A 22,189-nucleotide genomic window follows, 5' to 3' on the forward strand; every position below is an offset into this window, starting at 1 on the left:
ACACCATAATTTCAAAAGTTTGATAACGTAGAAGCTATTACTGATTTATGTATCCTAGAAGAAGGCATACTTGCGCTGTTGTTAAAATTAGACGTCAAGAAATCGCCAGGTATAGATGGTATACCTAATATCTTTCTCACACGCTATGTAGAATGGTGCTAAAAACAGTTATGTTTATTTAAGAAATCAATGTTTAATTCCGAGCTTCTGGGCGACCGGAAGTACGCGAAAATCACCTTAATTTCTAAAACAAGCGCGCCTTCAGATGGGTCATCATATAGACCGATTTCCTTACTCCGCACATGTGGAATGCTCTTAGAGCACATAGTTTGAAATGAAAGCCCAATAGCTTCCTTCCAGCATGGTTTTCGCCATGGTGCACTAGCTCAGCTCATCGAGACTATCCATGATATAGCAGATGCCTTAGGCAGACATGACCAGACTGACATTATATTTCTAGATTTTGAAAAGGCATTAGATCGTATTTTCCATCGTAAACTATAATGAAGCTAAAACCAATACTAAGAAGCACCGCCTTACTAGCTTGAATAGAAGCCTACCTATTATCTAGACGTAAAGTTGTGTCCTTCCACGGTGTAAATGTGTGTGCCATTTCAGTGCTTTCAGGCATTCCACAAGGATCCATCCCTCGTCCCCCCTTTTCCTCGTGTATAATAATGGCATTGTCAGAATATTCCTGTCAAGATACGACTCTTTGCCGACTATTGCATTATATATCAGGAAATTACTTCATCTTTCATCTAATGACCAGGTTTTACTAAACTCATCGCTGGATTGAATACATACATGAGGTTCAGAGGGGCAGATGACCATTAACAAAAAGAAAACCGTCGCAATGACTATTACTCGCAAAAGTATCCCATAAGTGTCCCATACAACTTTGATAATCAACCTTTACCAGCAGTAACCAAGTATAAGTATTTGGCAGTCGTCATTTCTAAGAATCTTAGATAGAACGACCACATTGACTATATCCTAAAGAAGGCGATGAAAAAACTCGCATACTTAAGGAGGTGCTTTGGTAAGTCAACGCAAGAAATTAGACTTCTAGCGTAAAAAAAATTTATTCGGCCACTACTAACGCGTCCTGGCTTGCTACTCTGCACAGGGAGAGGGGGAACAGGGACACAAAGGGGTGATGAGGGACTATTATGACACGGAAATAGGGATGTGCCACGGTGAAAGCAAGTTTAACATGCTGATAATAAACATTTAGAAAGCTCACTCATGAAGCCACTATCTGGTTCCGTATCTAGTCAGTAGTCACCAATTCAAGTGAACTTAAAGGCGCTAGGACGAAGCTGGGGTGTGGGCCTCCCCTGCATGAGCAGCATGATCGCCAATCAAAAGGTTTATAGCTTGTAAAGAGTTGCGATAAGCGGCTCCAGCACGGCAAGCACCTGCAGGGCAGCTTTAGTCGCCCGATTCTCGAGACAACCGAGAATAACGCGCATTGACTCCACCAGGTGCTTCAGTATTTCTTGCACGCTCTCCTTATTGTGTCCACCTCGTTGCTTGCTCGTAGTGCTACCGGTTTCGTTGGCCCTATCATACTTGGCTTCATGGGGCAGAGGACCACTAGGGCTCGCTGACATGGCCGTGGGCCTACCTACTACTAGAATACTTCGCGGCTTTATGGCATTCATACAGAAAAAGAAACATTTCAATACTGGGAAAAATACAGAGGAAATCAGTTAGATTTTTTTATAAAAATACAGTTGACTAGCATCACCTACCGCTCTCTTAGAAAATGGTAAACTTGAAGAACTAGAAATTAGGCGACACCGTGAGAGGATGAAACTTTTTTATCTTCTTTACGAGGGACAATTAGGTGTTATGAACGATACATATTTAAGCGATGTAAACCAACAACCCACTCGCTACTATCACACTAAAAAACTAACTGAGCCATGCTGTTGCATTTTTCGTGCATTCAGTCTTTGTAAACAGATGGTTTCGCTGCCCATCACATATGATGGTAAAAATGTTCAACACTAATAACATTGTGCAGTGGGGGGTCATTTACTGTCTGACGCTTTCGTCGTTGCAAAGACATTTTTCAGTGAATGGAGCCCAGCAAGGCAGTGCACTGAGAGCTTTTGCAACTTTCGCCATTTATTACTTCACAAATGCCATTGTCTGAACCTGGCCGTCTATCGCTATGCCGATGGCTTATGAATTAAATAATTGCCTCAATAAAACACATTCAACTTCACTCAGCATTTTTAAGTACAAACAATGCTATCAGAGCTATTCAGGGTGAATAATTGTACTTACATTGGTGTTACTTGATCGGTCATATAAACAAATACAACAATGGCTGCGGCTTGACTGTGCTTTGACGTGCAGACTGCTAATGGTGCCTTTCAAGCGTGCCCTCGACTACTGCAATTAATAGTTACCCGAATGAGTATCTTGGGCCTCACTAAGCTAATGATGTTTGATAATTGTTGTCGTATTCGTCGTATTCGTATGTGGTAACCATCGGCAACGGGCGTGCTGGCTTGTGGACGGCCAACTGCTCGGCAGAACCCGTCCTGCTTCCAGACGGCTTGAAACTCGCCTACTTTACAGAATACACGTCTTCGTCCGTAGCCGTACTAACCGACTCGCCGTGTGAACCTGCTGACCTTCGTCACGTCTCAGACAAAAAGCTTCTGTCTATGATAAACAAGTCACTCAGCACAAGGGAGCGCCATACCTTGGTGGATACGCTTTCTAAGCATCTGTCAGTGTTTGACTTTGCGCAGCCGGACAAAGCGTTCTCGATTCCCGCGTCACGAACGCGCCATACTATAGATACGGGATCTGCGCGCCCTATCAGGCAAAAGCCTTATCGCGTGTCGCCTAACGAACGCAAGATAATCGGGGAACAAGTGAGTGACATGATGAAAAATGGGGTAATACAAGAGTCCTCGAGTCCTTGGGCAGCTCCGGTCATACTCGTCAGAAAGAAAGACGGTAACTGGAGATTTTGCGTCGATTATCGAAGATTAAACGCCGTGACTAAGAAGGATGTCTACCTGCTTCCCCGGATTGATGATGCAATTGATTGCCTTCATTCAGCCTCTTATTTTTCTTCAGTGGACCTGCGCTCAGGATATTGGCAAATCCCGATACACCCGACAGACAGATAGAAAACAGCCTTCATAACCCCGGATGGATTATTCGAATTCAATGTGATGCCATTTGGGTTGTGCAACGCTCCAGCAACCTTTGAAAGGTTCATGGACACCATTCTACGTGGGTTAAAATGGAACATCTGTTTGTGCTATCTTGACGACGTTGTTATATTCGGGCGCACATTCAATAAGCACAATACGCGCCTCGATATTGTCCTTGACTGCATCAAAAACGCCGGCCTGGTTCTGAACTCCAAGAAATGTAAATTTGGTGACCGTCAAACCCTTGTGCTGGGTCATCTTGTTGACAAAGACGGTATCCGGCCTGATCCCCTCAAGACGGCAGCTGTTGAGGCATTCAGTGCGCCGCAGTCAGTGAAGCAACTTCGTAGTTTTCTGGGTCTTTGCTCCTACTTTCGCCGATTTATTCCTGGTTTTGCTGACGTCGCTTATCCTCTGACAAATCTGCTACATAAAGACGCACGGTTTGAGTGGACACCCGAGTGCGAGTCTGCATTTCGTCAGTTGAAGTTCCTGCTGACCTCCCGACCTATCCTTCGCCACTTCAATCCTACTGCGCCGACAGAAATCCACACAGATGCTAGTGGCGTCGGTTTGGGTGCCGTCTTGGTCCAACGTTATGACGACCGTCAGCACGTGATTGCTTATGCAAGCCGCTCATTAAGCAAACCTGAACGAAATTACACGGTGACAGAGCAAGAATGCCTCGCTGTCATCTTTGCAGTTCAGCGATTTCGCTCGTACTTGTACGGACGCCCATTCCTAGTCGTCACAGACCACCATTCCCTGTGCTGGCTCGTGAATCTTCGTGACCCTTGTGGTCGCCTTGCGCGCTGGGCTTTGAGGTTGCAAGAATATAACTTCACTGTTTCCTACAAGAGTGGCCGAAAACACGCTGACGCAGACTGCCTTTCCCGTATGCCGCTTGCCACGACGGACTGCGACGCAGACGATTTTGATCATCTCGTCGCTTCTGTGACACCCGCTTTTCCAGATATCGATGTGTTCAAAACAGAACAACGGACAGACACTAAATTGGAGCCACTCTTTACTTCTGCCCATTCAAGTGCAACAAGCAGCTACTGCGTACGTGACGGGCTCCTGTACAAAAGGAACTACTCAAGCACGGGTGCACGCTTCCTTCTAGTGGTGCCGGAGCGTCTCCGGCCAGCAATCCTTCAGGCTATGCACGATGACCCTACCTCCGGGCACTTAGGCACTGTGCGCACACTTTATCGCATTCAAGAACGCTTTTACTGGCCCCGGATGCGACATTCGGTTGAGTTTTATGTCGCCAGCTGCATACAGTGCCAACGTCGGAAACGCCCAGCCACTGCCCCATCTGGTCTCCTTCAGCCTGTGCCGCCTTCCAGCTCACCCTTTCGGCAAGTTGGAATTGATCTGTTAGGCCCTTTTCCAAAGTCATCTAAGGGGAACCGCTGGATAATTGTCTGCGCCGACTATTTCACACGGTATTGCGAGACGGCGGCTATACCATCAGCAACTGCCACCGAAGTGTCGCTTTTCTTACTTCACGCTATTGTTCTACGACATGGGCCACCTGGTGTTATCATAAGCGACCGGGGACGTCAATTCACGGCGGATATAGTGGAAGAGCTTGTGCGTTTGTGTAACTCGCACCTCAGGCACTCGACGCCGTATCACCCGCAAACGAACGGCCTCACTGAGCGCACTAATCGAACGATCACAAATATGCTTTCCATGTATGTTGCGTCCGATCACAAGAATTGGGATGAAGTTCTACCGTTTATTACTTACGCATACAACACCGCCAAGCACGAGACAACCGGCTACAGCCCCTTCTTCCTTCTATATGCTCGGCCGCCCCGGCATACGCTCGACACTGTCCTCCCTTTTTACCACCACGACAATCCTACGGTCGCCGATACGCTGTGCCTCGCTGAAGAGGCTCGGAGACTTGCGCGTCTTCGGACTTTGGCATCACAAGAAAACTCCAAAGCCCGCTACGACGCACGACATCGGCCTGTTACATATAACCCTGGTGATCTCGTTTGGCTTTGGACTCCCACAAGGAAGCGCGGTTTGTGTCAAAAGCTGCTGGCAAACTACGATGGACCGTATGTTGTCATCGACAAAGTCAGCGAAGTGAACTATACTCTCGCGCGCCTCACGAACACTGGTAGACGTTCTGCTAGGACACAAGTCGCGCATGTCGCACGGTTGAAATCATGTACGCCACGACAAGCTAGCTGACTCGCCCAGGGGGCTTTGTCTGCGAGGGGAGGTATGTTACGTCCAAGCGCGTCAAAGGGACGCGGGGATCAAGAAGAGAGGGGAAGAAGAGAACGAAGACTGAGCAGCGGCCATTCCTGTTGTTCGTAGCCAGCCGTTCCTGCTTTCGTACGCCTAAATAAACCCCTTTTCCCCGTGCTTGTAACAATATTACTTGCCTGGGCGAGGTAACCAAAATGAATACGACCACATGAATGTGCTTTGGCATGCGAACTGCTAAAAGTGGCGGTCAATTTCGCATTCACTACTGCTGTTTCAACTACAATGGCTACGACATGGCTGCGCTTTGAAGGGCAGGTGATAAAGGTGCCTATGAAGCGTGCCCCGACGACTGTTATTTCATCACAGGGGCCGTCACGCTTGTAGGTGGCTGTCCAATAGAGTATTTTGGGCCTTCTGACATCGGCATTATTCATCTCAACGGGCTGGAAAAAACAATAGGGGCAGCACAGCTGCACGCAAAGCCCAATGTGTTTTGGCGTGCTGGCTGCAAATTCTGGCTTTCAGTTTCACGTTCACTACTGCTCTTTCGGGTGAAGCTGGACAGTGGCTGCCCGAATGAGCATTTTGGGCCCCACATGGTTATTCAGGCTTAATAACTGTATTCGCATTCAGATTTTACAGCATTTCAGCACATTTCCATGCCAATTCTTGGATTGAGCACGATCTGTGCAGGATGTTGTTTTACCAGAATTGGGCTTCCATTAAAAGAAATCTGTCACCAAAGGAACTGCTTATTTATTTTAGAGGTCACAGGAGAATACTTGGTTGCTGCGAACCCACCAGCAAAATTTTGGTAGCCCTAATAAGGGCTGTTCTTTTGCTAATAAGAAGCTGTTATGCTTCATCGAGTGGCTCAATTCCGGACAGCTCGCAGTCGGAGTCGCTTTCTTCACTGTCACCTTCATCCACTTGGACGATGATGGGTTGGATGCGGTCACTTCCAGACGTATCAAGCCTGAACTTTGCCTCCAGGTCCATCACGTGTTGAATGTTCTTCCTCCAGTCTTCTGCCGTTACGTGTTTGATTTTTTCCCTCAAGACGTCTTCGACCGTGGACACCTCGAAGTCTGTGTTGTCCGCAGCGATTCCATTTTTCACCTTTGCCCACGCTAGCTCGATAGGATTAAATTCTCAGTGGTACGGTGGCAGCCTGAGTACAATGCAACCAGCCCTTTCAGCTGCATAGTCCATGATGTAGCTGGCTTATTATTGTCTATGATAAAGGGTGGCTTTACAGAAGCTACCAACTCAAGCAGCTGCTTTCTAACCATCCTTTCACTGTAGGTGATGTTTTTGCTTATGAGCCACTCCTGTATTTTTTCATTCTTCCAAGCTGTCATTGGCAATTTCTCTTCTCTCTGGGAATGGTAAGGTGCATTGTTGAAAACTATGACGCTACCAGCAGGCACCTTCTGTAGAACGTCATTAAACCATCCCTCGAAGCGATTGCCGTTCATTTCTTTGTGACAGTTGCCTGTTTTTTGGCCAAGGAATCTATCTAAGCAGCGGTAGACGAAGCCATCCTCACTGCCGATGTGCGTCGCATTCATGCGCTGGCCTTTTCCAGAAGGTTGTTTCACACCCGTCGACAGGCCATTAGCTCGAGCGTATAGGCGTCCGCACTTCCACACCACGATGTCTGTCCACACTATCGACCCAGTGTGTCCCTCCGTCACCCATGTCTCGTCCAAAAAAAAAAAAAGATCTTTCGGCCTTTTGCCTGTAGCGTTCCACGTCAAGAAGGTAGCGATTTCACAATTCAGCGATGTTATTCCGGTCGATAAGCAGCGAATTGGAGCTCCTCTTCTCGTGCTTGAATCAGATCTCGACAAACAGGGGACGCACAGTTCACCGCTTCAGTGATGGGATATTTATTGTTGCGTGTGCCGAGGTATGTATGGCCGGCAGGAGGTCTGGACCCCACTTCACGCAGAGTCAGAGAGGAGGAGAGTTTTCTCAGCGAATAATTCTTTATACAATGTTTACATGTTGTCGTCGTTATCAGGAGAGAGACCAAGAGAGCAGCTTGCAACTGCTTAAATAACATCCCTCAGTCCCCAGATTCCCCAGACATGCCCTAAGGAAGAAACAAGGTCGAGAGAGAGAGAGTGTCTGAGCAGCCTACGTGTCCGAACGTCGCTGCGGCATCGGGCCGATCCTGTGGTCGGTCAGAATGGTGCGCCGGGAAGTTTTATGGCCGGCATAGGACAAAGGGAACCAAGTGCAATGCATGGGGTTGAAATTAACACAGCCCTCCTTTGGAAACCGTCCCAAACACAGTGGGAGTCGTTCGTGGTGCGGGCGCCACCGGACAAAGGAGGGGGGGGGGTGCATTGCTGCCGGCACGGGGAGGGGCCGAATAGCAGTCCGTGATCCGGTGGCCGCTTCAGTCGTGGACGCCGCGCCACCGCGAGGAAACCCGAGCCGTGCACGTAGTCGTGTGCCCGAACCAGGCACCATGCGGGGATGAATGCTGCCTCCATGGTCGACCCACCATAGCACTGGCTTTCAGTCAGGCAAATCTCAGGGCACAAACATAACACCATATACGCTTCGAGAACTCGTTAGGGATCTTCACGACCATCGGTATCTCGTTGCGGCGAAAGAAGTCGCGCACACGACCTCGGCGCGCACAACGTGTAATACTTCGTGCTGCGTCTTCTTTCCTCCGCATTTCGTGGGCGCTTTCGCGAGGGCGTCGACAGTTTTATCACCCGAAATATGCGAAGATTTCACCTCCCTCCTCACCTTGAACACTGTGCTTTCGCTGACACCAAGCATCTTGAGTTTGTAATGGTTGTGATAAATGCATTGTTTTATATAAGTAGTTGTTCAATATCAACTGATTCATTTGAAGCTCGGAACAGGAGTAGTAAATGTGCCGTGTTCATGCAAACAAGGGCAAAAGCCATGCAGAGTTGCTCTTTCTACTTTTGTCACTTGCAATGAAGCTAAAGAGCAGACGACGGGCAGCGTTGTGGAAGGCACGGGGTTATCTTTCTGTCGCGATCCGGCATGTGCTGTAGCACATGAGAGCTCTGCTAAACCAGTCATCAAAATACAAGAGTCTTTATTTATACCGAGAATTGCGCGCTTAAGAAGTACGATTTTTTGAGAGGGGCTATTTTAGTCGCGGAGGCAATCGGACGTCGCGCTTCGGTCATCTGGGTGAGGCCTCCCCTTTTTTCTAAACTTGTATCCGACTATAATAACGTCAACGACTCGCTTCCCATAACCAGGTCTGGTGAAAGGCAAGAGCTGTGGACGGCCAGTTTTGAAAGATAATTAAGGAGGCCTTGTTCTGTTAGCAGCATTGCGTACCCCTACAAAAACACTAATTGTTGGCGCCTGCCTAGACGTGATGGCATTATTTCAATTAATTGTGTTCGCCCACCGCCTCTCTAGGTCAACTTTACGAGCTGCTTAATATTCTTCTGCATCACGGCTCACATTTCCATGGGTACTTCTAAGAACAAAGTCTGGCGGAAAACGGCGTAGTTTCACACGAGTACATTGGTACCTATTGTAACGCAAGGACAAATGCCATGGAACGTACGCTATAGTCTATAAAATTCGAATATTCGTTAGAAATATCTGCAAGGGTACTCTTAGTAGTTCTAACTTTCAAAACTCTAAATTCCATACATGCATCTGAAACAATATACATGAATGAAATCCTCTTTTGTGAAACAGCTGTCGTGCGCAGCTGCAAACGTGAGCCAACGGTCTGCAATGTTTCAAAGAATCTGAAATCGCTCTTTCACAGACTACAAAGACTAGGTTGCGACTAATTGTTAACGAGAACGAGCACAGCTGCTGATCCAGCCATTCACTTTGAGTCAGCAGCCACTGCACCTTTACTCTGACATTTACAATACAAAAGCTCTTCCAGTTCTACCTGTTCTTTTGTAACCAAGGAGAACCATAACGTGAGGGGGAAATTTTATAGATCGAGAGTGTCTACCTATATTTCAAAACCCGGAGAGACTTTGAGTCTGCTTTTCCCCACACTATTTTAACTATTTCCGTAGAGCATGGCAGACCATTGTGCTGTCGCAGGACTTGCATCTTGGTTGACAATTTTGTCCGCGTGGAAATACGTGTCAGGCTGTAAAGCGAATTTCTTTTGTGTTGGCGCATACAAAAAGGTAAGACGGATTCTATATTTTTTTTCTTTAATCTTCGCTGCCGCAAATTTTACAGTGTGGTGGCTGCCTCTCTTTCGAAAAAAAGAAAAAAAGAACTGTAGTCATGTTTTTGGACTGTGCACAATTTTGAGGACAACGTGATCCCATATGAGTCTCCGTACAGCATCTAACAAACTTTTCCTAAGGAGGCTGCACAGAGAGACACTGTGAGCATACGACATCGACAGCAATGTAGCGTAATCAAATGTTAGTTTTTGAAATAATTCTCGCTTTCGAATAATCACCCCATGTTTATCTATCGCTGGGTAACTCTCGAAACAAAAACTTTTAAAATAATTTTGCGCTATCAGCGTTCACTGTAATTCTATATTTTCTGTGTTTATTGACCAATGCGAGCTGTACTTCTGTGAGCTAGCGCGAACCATGCTGCGAAACATTTTCAGTAACTCATGCGTCAGAAAAGTTCGGCAGCATATTACACTCCTGTAACATGTAAAGGCGAAGGCATACTGCACATGTGGTAATCTAAATGATTGTACCTATGCAGGAGTCACACTTTCTGTAAGACATTACGAGCCGCAGTGTGAAGTGACCGTAGGTCAGTGTAGGTCGGCCACCTTAACGACACATGTGAGCACCTAATGCACTACCTAAAGGCGCGGCAAGCTTGTAGCCAGTAAGCGATAGAAATGTGTAACACAAGCCGAACACAAATGAAGAAAACGTGATGGTTGTACATATTGACTGTTTATTAGTGAAAGTCTATTTTCAGCGTCATCTTGCGGGTTGAGATCTCCCGACCGCACACCGTCACGGGGGCACTGCGGTGGCTTCTCGGCGTTCAGAGACAATCCGCTGCTTCCTTTCAGCAGCTGAAGGACAGCACTCGCGATCTATATCTCCGTGCTCCCGCCGCCTCGCACGTCGCATCTCGTTTATCCCTTCGCGGTCATCCTCGGCCGTAACTGACTTTGAAGGCCTGCCCCGCAATCCACTAGGCCTCGGGCAAGCGTACTCCATCGCCGTCTCTGTCACTTCATAGTCGATGATACATGTTATATGGGTATGAGCCACTGCTGATGATGATATTTTTGTACTATGAGCCATTGCTGATCATCTTTCTTGAACCACTCGACTAGAGGCCACATTTTTCGGGCATGAGCCATTATTATATACTTTATTATATACCAGGAACGCAAGTAATAAGGAGCTTGTAGCATAGCCAATTCGCTGCAATATTCTCCCTTGCACAGGTGCCAATCAAGACAAGCGCCTTCACTCTTCCGTTCCACAGCAACACATGTGCCAGGAGGCTTGTTTCTGGCACTAATAAAAATAATTGACATCCTGTCTAGGGTTATCTTTCTTCAGCAGACATGATAGTGCATGCCGGTATAGCATATAGGCTACTCGCTTTTGTATGAGAGCGAAGAGGAAGCAAATGTTGGAATAAATGACAAGAAATGAAAGAAGTTTGGTCTATACTGATAGCATGATCGCACATCATGCATATGTAGTTGAGGCTATATTCTTACGGCTAATCACTGCGCACCCCTATTTGACAGATTCCTTTTCCAGGCGTCTGTTACAGAGCCGACAAGCCCAACCGAGCTCACCCGTTCTCCGCGCCACCGTCAAGAGACTTGCAGAGGAAGTGTTACGCATTTTTCTCGCATTTCTGCGTGAGTCAGGACTGGTGGACACATGTTGGCATATTTGGCACAGAAAGAGATGCTCAGTCGGAGTAATTGCCAGCCATGTGTCCAGGCTAAACCTCAACTTATACATCACCTCGACGACCATGTTAAAAACTACTAAATGTCTTTATTTCGATAGCAAATACGGAAAGCGAAAAAAAAGACTCCATAATATGTTGTTCATATGGCCATAGGGCAAATGGACCAGCGCCCATACGTTCATCAGTATGGTATGTGATCGCGCTGCACACGGTTGCAGGTTCCTAATGCCGCGTATAGGTCAATATCAGCTCCCTCCGCAGCCAGTTCCACAGGGTGTTGGTTGACGATGTCCCCGAGCGACGACGGGCGGCGAAAAGCGTGCTCCCTTCACATAGTATCCTTGTCGAGGGTACAGAGAGCTATCAAAGCTGCACTAAAAACGAAATGCAGTGAGAAGCAGCGGCTACTGTCAGTCCCAAACTATGACGGAAAACTTCCCTGCGTAACATTCACACCTGCAAGTTTTGCTGCCTATTCCACTTTGAGATCGTATCAGCTTTCATCGCTTCTTCTTGGCTTCTCAGTTGATAGAACTCCACGATGCCTCACACGCGGTTATCAGTTAGTTTGGAAAGGTTCAGGCGGCCGCATTGAAACAAAGGCAAAATGCACAAGGGCGCTTACACGCGAATTTTAAAGATTGCTAATTAATCATGGTTTGGTGACGTCAAGGCCTGGAACCCCTAACTACGCTGTCAGTCATAGCCCAAGTGACACCTCATAGAAGCAAAGGACAATCAGTCCACATCACCACAACCATCAGCGCCAACGGTTTCACAAACTTATCAGCCTCCTAAGAACGCACGTTGACGTGTACGTCAGAATACTTCCCAGCAATGTACACGAAGCACATAGCGGTTCAACATTCTATAGCTGGTTTCGCATGAAATAGGTTCAAGCCTTCGATCTTGTGACACCGAGACAATTTGTTCGGAGCAGACTCTGGACATATAGTACTAGGCCAAGGTATTCAAACAGCACCCGATGCAGAAGCTGTTCTGTAAACAGATCGACGGAAAATAAACGCACTGGAAAACAGACACAACAGCCGAGAAAGACACAGGTTAGGCGCAATTCTGTAAACAAGCGAAGGCAGCCTCGCCGTATGAAGCGAACTTCGGCTGAAGAGCAACAGTGCGTTAAAATCTGGAAGAGTAACGAGCATCAATAAATTTATATACTACGACCTGTGTGGGAACGGGAAATTCCTGGCATGTCTGGCATTGGTAAAGAAGTGATATGCCTAAATTCTAACGTGCAGTGTCGACACGCTAGTGTTACTTTATTAACCGGACACCTTTCCACAAGAAGATGGGGGCCGGCGACTTGCGTTGGGGCTTCAGTAAAGAGTTCGCTCGAGTTCTTCGCATGTACAATGCACAAGACACGCACGTCCTTGTGCGCAAGCTCACAAGCAAGCTCGCGAATTGCAAGCACAAGCTGGACAGCAAGGACTTTTCAGAAGAATTGAACAAAATCTTTTGCGCAGATGGTGAACAAGTGTGCGCTGGAGATAGTGGGAAATTTCTAAACAAAGAACATTCTAAAAAAATGCAAAAAACAAGTGGCGTAAAAAGGCCTCGCAGATCGAGTGGTGTTTACTGGGAACATGGCCTACTGGAATTACGATTGCAACATCCTCACTGGAAAAATACTTACGCACGTTTGCGCTCATAATAAATTATATTTCAAACCATGCGGACGCGGTTAACAGGAACACCGGCAGGCTTGCCCCCGTATATGTGCCATTCCCCCGTATATGCGCCGTGTTAAAACTGTGTCATTGCAGTTACTGGACAAGTGTGAATTCCACTACCATCATGCTAGTGAAATCAACTACTTGGATTGTTCGTTACGCTTTTTTCTAAATAACACAAGAACAAAGAAGTTTGAATGTGTACTGTGCTGGAAGGTTGGGCAGTAAGTGAAGCGATCATCCCACTTTTCCCAGTGGTGCCTAAAAAAACTTAATTTTGTATGACAAGTCATCGTCGACGACCCATAATACACATTACTTCACTAATGGGCAGACCTCAGTAAGTTTAGCACAAAACAACTTGTACAGTTGAATTAACAACACTGGAAAACTTCCTTTATGTGAAAGCACCAGTGCGGACTTGTGCGTAAACAAGAAATACGTTCTGTCAAGTGCCATAAAGTCAGGAGACGCAAATGAGTAACCAGGACCATCGATGCAAGTGTGCAAAAAACGACGTAAATACAATTTCTGAGCTTGCATCATTGACTCTGAAATGTCATTCAAGATGGCATGGGATGTGTCGAACGTTTTTGAAAGACATACGAGTTAATGCTTCAACTTCAAAACGAAGCTTTGTGCTACTTGAACGCTTTTAGACATTTCATTATAATTTTGTAACTACATATATTTGCATTTGGTTTTTAAGTACAGCAATAAACATTCGTTAAGTAAAATTCAGCTTCCTCTTTGCGAAAGCCTAACGAGAGCTTTCACTCTCAAGGCTCTGAAATAACTGATAGTACTGAAATACTTCTGAGAGAGCGGCACATTTTTAATCTGTAGTTCAAAGAGTTTCTTACGATTGTTTTAGTTTTGTGGCGGTCGATCTTGTATTTGCACCTGAATAATGGGTGCACGTTTGGCTTTATTCTGTAGTGCGAAAGAAATTCTGACTGCTGCGACGGAACCTGCCTGACGGCTATGCGCAGACCATTCTGCAAGAGCTTTGATGCCCCAACCAGCCACTGGGAGCCACCCGTCATCTACCGGCCGGACAACTACACTTTGTACACGCCCTCGTATGTGCAAGAATAAACTGCCCAAGACTGAACCAGAGAACTCGAAGAATGTACTAGGTGGGAGCATCGTTGGGGTGGCTCAGTAAAAGCGAAGCAAACTGAGCAACTTGACGCTGTATTAAGGTTCGACTGTGATTGTTCTGCTTGTTTTTCTGGACAGTACGAGATATATATCAGTACTACCCTTCAGGGCAACTTGGTTGCCTCCTAGGGGTGAAATAATTAACAACAACGAATAAAATTTATTTCAATGGCTATGCTTGAAGGCCTGTCCTGCTAACACTTTAAAAAAATTTATGATTCTTCATTACTACGGAAGGTGCAAGGATTGATTTGTTTTCTTCCTGATATGTTTTGTTAGTTTTTCGTGCAGGCACTTTTGAGATACAGCTATTTCTGGCTCTGGAATAAACGCACAGGAAAGGAAGAACGGTCCTTGAAGAGGTATATGAAGTAAAAATATTTCACGGTATGTATTCACTACATCTGTTTGTGTTTCTGAGTTGATGACATTAGGAATTTAAATTGGCCATGCCTACTCAAAACATTAAAAGATTATGCATTTGTTAGTCGCACCAACACTTCATGGTGATATATATGCGAAATGCATGGCTTTCGGGGATTCCTATGTATAGCTCTGTTTCCAGTAAAAATGTTCATATGGGACAGCGCTTTCAGTTGATGCTGGTGCAAGGGCACCCACTAAAATCAGAAGTGAGTGAGTTAAAACATCATTTAGGTCCTGAGGTGCCGGTGCCGGTAGACAGAGTCTTTCGGCGATGGCCCAGGCCCTCTGGACAGCTTTGCGCTGAGCGAAGAGCTCTGTGCTCCTGAGCGCTGAGTCCCAGGAAGACTGGTCGGCAAAGTCCGTGCTCGTGTTGGCAGGGCACAGCCAGAGCATGTGTTCGAAGTTGTTGTATTCGTGGTCGCAGTGTGGGCATTCAGTAGGAAGGTCAGGATTTATCCTGCTTAGTGTTGTTGGTGTGATCTATGTCTTAGTCTGCAACTGTCTGTAAGTGACGGCCTGTGCTTTTCTGAGCTTTGGGTGAGGAGGAGGAAAAATTTTTGGTGATGACCTATGATTTGAAGTGATTTCGTGGTATGATACGAGCGGGTCTTTGTTTTCTAGGTCCCTCCAGGATGAGTTGAAGCGAGAGGGCGGACCGCAGACGCGGAATGTGAGCTCTCACGCCAGTTGGTGTGCCCGCTCGTTCGGATTACAGTCAGGAGGTCCGGAAAAGTTGCCCATGTGTGCCGGGATGTGTGGAGACGTGAGGTGGTCTCCTCCCATTTCTTGGAAGAAGATGGTGTTGATAACCGTAGCTGCTTTCCTAGAGACGATGGCTGACGAGATGGTTCTAATAGCTGCTCTTGAGTCCGAGTAAATGACTGACACTCCTTTGCAGCTTCGAAGGGCCACCGCGATGGCCATTTCTTCTGCTTCGTGAGTGAAGTTCGTAACTACCGCGGCTGCGTTGACAGATACCACGTAGGTGCCTCAATCCCAATATCTGGCCGCGTCAACGAAGAGGACTTGCGTTTCGTTACGTTTGATGTTGTCAAGGATTGCCTTCGCTCTCGCTTTTCCCCGCCCTTCGTTATGGGTGGGGTGTATGTTTCGTGGGATGGGATCAACGGCTATTAATCTCTTGGCGTTTGTGCATAGTTGCGACTTCTCTGGTGGCATGAAGAGGGGCTGTATGCCTACTTCTAGTAAGAACTCGATGCCCGGCCTTGTTAGTGAGAGCCGACTAATTTGGGAGTTTCGCTGTGCCTCAAAGAGTTCGGTTGCCGTGTTGTGTAGCCTCAATTGGAGGAGTAGTTCCGTGATAGTGTTTCTAGGGAGGCTTAGGACATTTTTCAATCCCGTTCTGATTAGTGTATCAATTTTATTCAGCTCCGCCTTCTTCCAATTGAGGAACGGGGCGGCGTAGGTTACGTGGCTGATGAGGAAGGCGCGGAATGCTTTCATGAGGTTGTCCTCTTTCAGTCCATTCCTTGTGCTGGCAACCCGCGATATGAGCCTGGTGAAGTTGACGGGGCTCTTTGTGATGCGTTTTAGTGCCTCCGCGTTGTCATTCCTGTAAGCCTCAATGATCACGCTCAGGACCTTGAGTGTGTTACACCTGGGGATGTATCCTCCGTCCCAGGTGTGTAGGGGAACGGGGAGGGAGCTAAGGGGCTGTCTCAGCCTGGGTCCTTGTTTGCACAGAAGGAGCTCCGATTTGCTGGGGGGAGCTTCAGTCCCGTATTTGCAAGAAAAGTGTCCATGGTGTCCAGCGCTTGCTGTAGGTTCTGCTGGTGATGCCATCGGCGTAAATCGCGTGCCCTACCCCCGGGACTTTCGAGAGTTTGTTTGCGAGGTCATGCACTGCGATGTTGAAAAGAAGCGGCAAAATCACTGACCCTTGAGGGGTACCGATGTTACCTAGCACGTGCTTTCTGTTTATGATTTGTCCGACGTTTATGGTGGCCGTTCGGTTATCCAAAAACGATCTTATGAAATTGTGGAAATTTACTCCGAGATCTAAAGTGGAGATTTCGTTGAGGATGTGCTCGTGCTTGACCGTGTCGAAGGCCTCGGTTAGGTCGAGTGCCAGGATTCCTTTTACATCCCTGGATTTGTAGTCTATGACGGCGTTCCTGATAAGTAGCATGGCGTCTTGTGTTGATAGTGATTTTCTGAAGCCTATGAGATTGTGGTGGAATAGACCGTTTTCTTCAATGTGCTCTCCAATTTTATTGTGGATGGCATGTTCTGCGACCTTCCTGAGGCCCGACGTAAGGGAGATGGGTCTCAGATTATCTGCATGAAGCGGTACGAAACTTACGTATTGTACTTTTGTACTGTACTAATGCAAAGGAGCTGGCTCTGAACATTTCGCAGGCAGCTGTTATGACGTCGAAGTAGGCAGTGAGCCCTGCGCCGGTAGCAGGTTTAAGTGGACAGTGAGGCACGTAAGTCTTCCTTTGTTATCCTATTTCATATTTTTGTCAGCGTTCCTATTTTTATATGTCTAAACAATACCTGACATAGAACATATTAGTAATGTTTCAGACAGAATGCGATTCATTCTCTTGGTATGTTCATTCAAAATGTAAACGGAAGATGCGCATGATAGCAATGGGCCACGCGCTTTCATAACACCCCTAGAGTAAAAGAAACGACATTCTTAATGGATCATGAGGTTTAATGTAATAAATAAAGCGGAATTTGCGGGAGACGTCGAACGGTAGGGCTACTTAACTGTGAATGATTTTGATGGCCTGAGAAAACTAACGTGCGCTACGAGAAAAATATAAGATCATTTTTTACATAACTGCCTCTCTAGTTCAGGCGTTGCTGAAGGCACTCATAATGACATCAATCCCCGCTGCACAAATGCAGAAATACCCACCACAGCGTCACTGTAGGTAAACTTAGAGAAAGGACCCAACGTGACTTTTCAAATATTGGCGAGAACGATGTCACAGGCAAAAATTTATACATAATATGTCGCGTTGCGGTGGGTGTGGGAAGCAGAATATCTGTACTGAAATTGGTTAGACATTGTTAAAGAAGAAAGAGTGGTACACGTCATTTCGGAGTCTATATCATTGCCGAGAGGTTTTTCTTTTTTTTCGGGAATATAAAGCGACCGCATGAGTTGATGGTTTACGTGAAGGACGAAATGAGGAGAGGCGACTGTGTTTATTGTTCTTGGTAGGACTGTAGCGGGCTGGCCTTTCTTTATTAGAAAAGTCCACATTCTATTCTGTAGTAAGGAAAGCGGAGAGAAATGAGATGTCACATAAAATGTAACATCTTAACCTAAGCGCTAAATGCGTTCAGAGATTTCTTCGCTCTTAATGAACGTAGAGATCGGCGAGTTCACTTAAATCGGTGAGGTTTCTTCAGAGGAAGCAGGAGTAAAAGCACAGTCTTACTGACAAACACAATAGATAGTCAAATATCACGACCATTGGCATAGTTCCACACACCCGTAAAGTAGAACCCAGCAGATGATAAACGAAAGTAGGTGGGTTCGAATTCAGAAATCTGTTCTCAAAACTTCTGGTGGCAGTGACATCTATGTGAAGGCTTTCAAAGAGGCCTTGCTAAATAATTTCTGCGCTGCTCTGTACTTTTTATTTAATTATTTGCAAATACTGCAGGCTCTACTCGGGCCTAAGCAGCAGCGCTTACATCAGTAGCAATAAACAAGACTAGAAATAAAAAAATACAAAAGTTCAGAACAATAAAAATATATAAAGGGACATTAGCATTTCAAATTTAGAAGTATGAACATTAAATACGAAGTAGCAACAATAGGTGTAGTTCGCAACTCCATAAAAAAGTAGTGCTAAACCATCAACAAACAAGAGATCACTCAATTCAGCATTTTAATTAAGTTTAGTAAAACACAGATACGAGAATTAATTAATTTTCTTCCTTGTGGGCAAAATGGTAATTATCAAAAGAAAAGTTATTCACAAGATGAACGAACGATTTTGTTGTGTTAGCGCTAAGTACTTCTCGTGGTAGTTTATTCCATAATGAAATAACATGAGGAAACGGGGAATATTTGTCTATGTCAGGTTACTGAAATGTGTCCGAACTGTTTTGTTCTGATGTGCACGCGGAAAGCGCATTGACGGCTCGGTCACGTGACGTACGCGCGCTATTTTAAGGTGACCATAGTGAAGCTGATCGATAAATTTCAATCTGGACATTTTACAATGATCGAGTTTTTTCATCTTTGCCCTATAGCGAAGGATTGATACGCTCGAGAAACGGGAATAGGTAGAATAGATAAACCGCAAGGCCAAGTTCTGCACCCTTTCTATTCTTTTGATTAAACTTAGTGAAGAAGGACTCCATAGCGGGTCCGCTTATACTAATTTTGGCCTGATTAGGGCTTTGTATAGTGTTAACTTTACAGCGGGTGACGCATGACGTAGTTTCCGTTTTAGAAATGCCAGCTTTTTCAGTGCGTTACTACAAATAATATCTGTATGGGGTTCCCTACTTAAGTTACTCGTGAGTGCAACATCTAAATACTTCAGTTGCCGAGTTTTTTTAACACAATTATTTTTAATGGTTTAAGCAAATTCTAAAGGCTCCTTTTTGTTACTAAATGTTATGCTCGCTATTTTAGAAGTATTGAGCTTCAAGCCCCTTTTGTCACTCCATGCACTGATTGAATACAATGCAATCAGTGCATTATGAGTTTGGAATGCGGCTGCCTCACTATACGACAAACACAAAAACACCTCAGAAACGTAAATTAATATATAAAAATACTTCCGTTACACCCTAGCACCACTTTTTATAGGAATGCTGCCAACGTTACATATCGGAAAGACGCCCCCCTGCTTTTACGCAACATGTTCCACAGCTTTAATTCGGCAACCAGCTTGCTGATGAAGCTGCTTTATCAGCCCATGATAACGCCCAGACAATGATCACACCAGTATCAAGAAAAGCCGCCGCGAGGGCACTTCATGAAATTGCTCGGGACATAACGCTTTTTCTTTGGAAGGCACCAGAGTATCGGAACCGTCATTTGGGCATATTTAAACCATCAGTGCTACTGCGATTGTCTTCAAACCTCTCCCGGTGTGACACTACACTCATAGAGAAAGAAATTCAAGAGGGCACACTCAGGACACTCGCCTAGTTTCAACTCCATCCCTTATTTCACGCGAGCATCGGAAAAAAGAAAGAATATGAAGAGAAGGTACAGACAACGGTTTTTTTTTCACCCTTTCCCACTAAAACTAAAAAAGTTTTGGGAGTAAACGAACTTATACGTTGCGACTAATTTTTGTTGCGTTGCCTATCAATGAGCTAGCGGCACGCCAGACGCGCGTGCATACGTCATGCGCCTGACATGCCACAGGAGAGAACAAGGCCGGCTGCGTATGTGAAGCTCGCGTGCTCGGCGACCCGTCTGTTTTGGATGTAGCCAGTTTTCTTGGGCTCCCGGCGTTATCTTGTGTTCCGTCTGCATTTCGACGCGGCACCGCTGCACTACTGGAGTGCAGCAAGGTGAGGAATTATGTTTGGCAGTCTGCGACGCACTTCAAGCACATTTAGGCTTACTGCACAAACTGAACCTATATAGTGACGGAGTTATAAAAACAAAAACAGCGCTCCGCCGTTCAGGCCTAGTTAATTTGAGTTAACTACTTGTACTGGCAGATGTTTGCGACGCTTACAATGAGCCCAAGCATTATTATAACTTATTTCGGTAGTTTTTGGGCACGCTTGCTGCCCCTGGCTTTGTGACGAAAAGCACCTCGGCCGTGTGACGCTGTTTCGCGTCTGCTGACTCTTACCGGGAGAAGTTTTGGCGCTTTCTCTGACCCCAGACATTATTGTAACCAATTTCACTATATTTTGAGGTACTTTTCAAGCACAGTGGCCGCGCTCGGCGTAGTGGCGCAGTTAGCGAAAAGCAGCTCGGCTGTGTGCCGTAGTTAGTTTCGCGTGTACTGAATCGTACAGGGAGAAGTTCATGATGCATTCTCTCACCCCAAATAATATTGTAATTACTTTCGCAACTTTTTGGGATACTTTTGGGGCATGCTCGCCGTGCCTGGGGTTGTGAAACGGGTTTGTGACGCTTTTTATCGCCCTGCAACCACATAGAACTTATTTCGGGATTCGCGCTTGTCGAAACCGCGACGAGCGATTGCTGGGAGTGATAACACGGGACTCTGCAGCTTGCGCCGGCAGGACGCGTTAAAGATAATGCCGAGCAGCACAAGAACTTGGCATTTCTGCTCTTGTGAGCGACTGAAAACAGGCTTTTAAACCACGAATCTGTATTGAGTACGACTAGAAGGCATTCTGCAAGCGTGTAACATGGTCTGGCTGAGAGCCTGTGTTGTAGCCACCTCTGTGTACTTGGCGTAATATCGCGTCGACTGACGCCACGTTGTTTTGGAAACGTGCAGTCACCCGTGTATTTGTGCTCTTTAAGGGCAGGAACTAATGTCCGGGAAGGGAGCAATGCTTGAAAATCAAATGTTTTCTTCAGAATTTATGGCATTGTTTCGGAGGAGTCTATTTGCCACGAAATGCATGTAAAAGTGAATTTATCTGTAATGCCGCTCATTCACCACTTAAGCACGTTTCGCCTCTATACGCAATATTCCTTATAGGCCAATATACCTAAATGATATATGCTTGTAATTTATTTATTTTTTCAGCTGAGGGCATCCGGTGGAGCTTCGTACGGCAACGACTGCTGCTTACTGGTGCCACAACTTTGGATGAATGCACAAGAAGCCCGGAACGAGCATCTATATGAAGCAAAATAAACATTTCATCATTTCAGAAAACATCCTCCGTTTACTTTATGAAATTGCATGTGACAGATTAGGTGGAGGGTTGTAAGGATCGTTCGCAATCATTTTTGCTAAATGATAAAACGATTCCGCGCCAAGGTCGCGCGTGGTTCAGCAGTAGAAGCGAAACATAAATAAATGCTGCGCCGACCCACGGAGCCGGCGTGGCGTGTACCAACTAGGGTTCAAAACGCGCGCGCCCAAAACCGAAACCGGGAGTTGTTAATACCAGCTGCTTGGTGCGCTACAGTCAATTCGGCCACTGGACTCTATGGGAGTGTCCGCTCTTGTTGAAATTTCTTTCTCTATGCTACACTACTGTGCCGGCGGCGATAGGGTGTAGCTTTCACAAATTCACGCTTCTTTCTTATTGCAATGAGAGACACTTCTACAAGTGACCGTAACAGTTGTCGTGATAACAGCGAAGAGACCGTACAGTACCGCCTCTGAAACTGCACACGTTTTAAGTCCAACGTAAGCTTCTTTAGAGTGCACTCAACCAACTGGACGGTCAACCTTTTACAGAGACAAAAATACTGGGTGCTTGCCTTCTTCCATCAGCAACCAAGAAAGCAACTAGTGCTGTCATCACTTTTCTAAACACAACAGGCCTTAAAGTAACTTCCAGACACCATCTGCCTACACTGGCGTACACTGGCGAATTATCTCTATTCGCATTCGCAGTTTTTTTCTTTTAATTGATCTACGCTGTACAGAGTGGCAAACAGCACGTCCATCTAGGTTACCT

General features: G+C 46.0%; 1 long non-coding RNA gene across 1 annotated transcript; it reads left to right on the forward strand.

Annotated features, from left to right (window-relative positions):
• The first annotated feature begins 9,364 nt into the window (after positions 1-9,364).
• Positions 9,365-14,361, forward strand: LOC135900187 (uncharacterized). The gene is made up of 2 exons (XR_010563817.2): positions 9,365-9,589; positions 13,964-14,361. It is a non-coding gene; the product is annotated as an uncharacterized lncRNA (long non-coding RNA).
• The last annotated feature ends 7,828 nt before the right edge of the window (positions 14,362-22,189 follow it).

The sequence above is a fragment of the Dermacentor albipictus genome, chromosome 4 (genome assembly GCF_038994185.2).
Source record: "Dermacentor albipictus isolate Rhodes 1998 colony chromosome 4, USDA_Dalb.pri_finalv2, whole genome shotgun sequence".
Classification (NCBI taxonomy): domain Eukaryota; kingdom Metazoa; phylum Arthropoda; class Arachnida; order Ixodida; family Ixodidae; genus Dermacentor; species Dermacentor albipictus.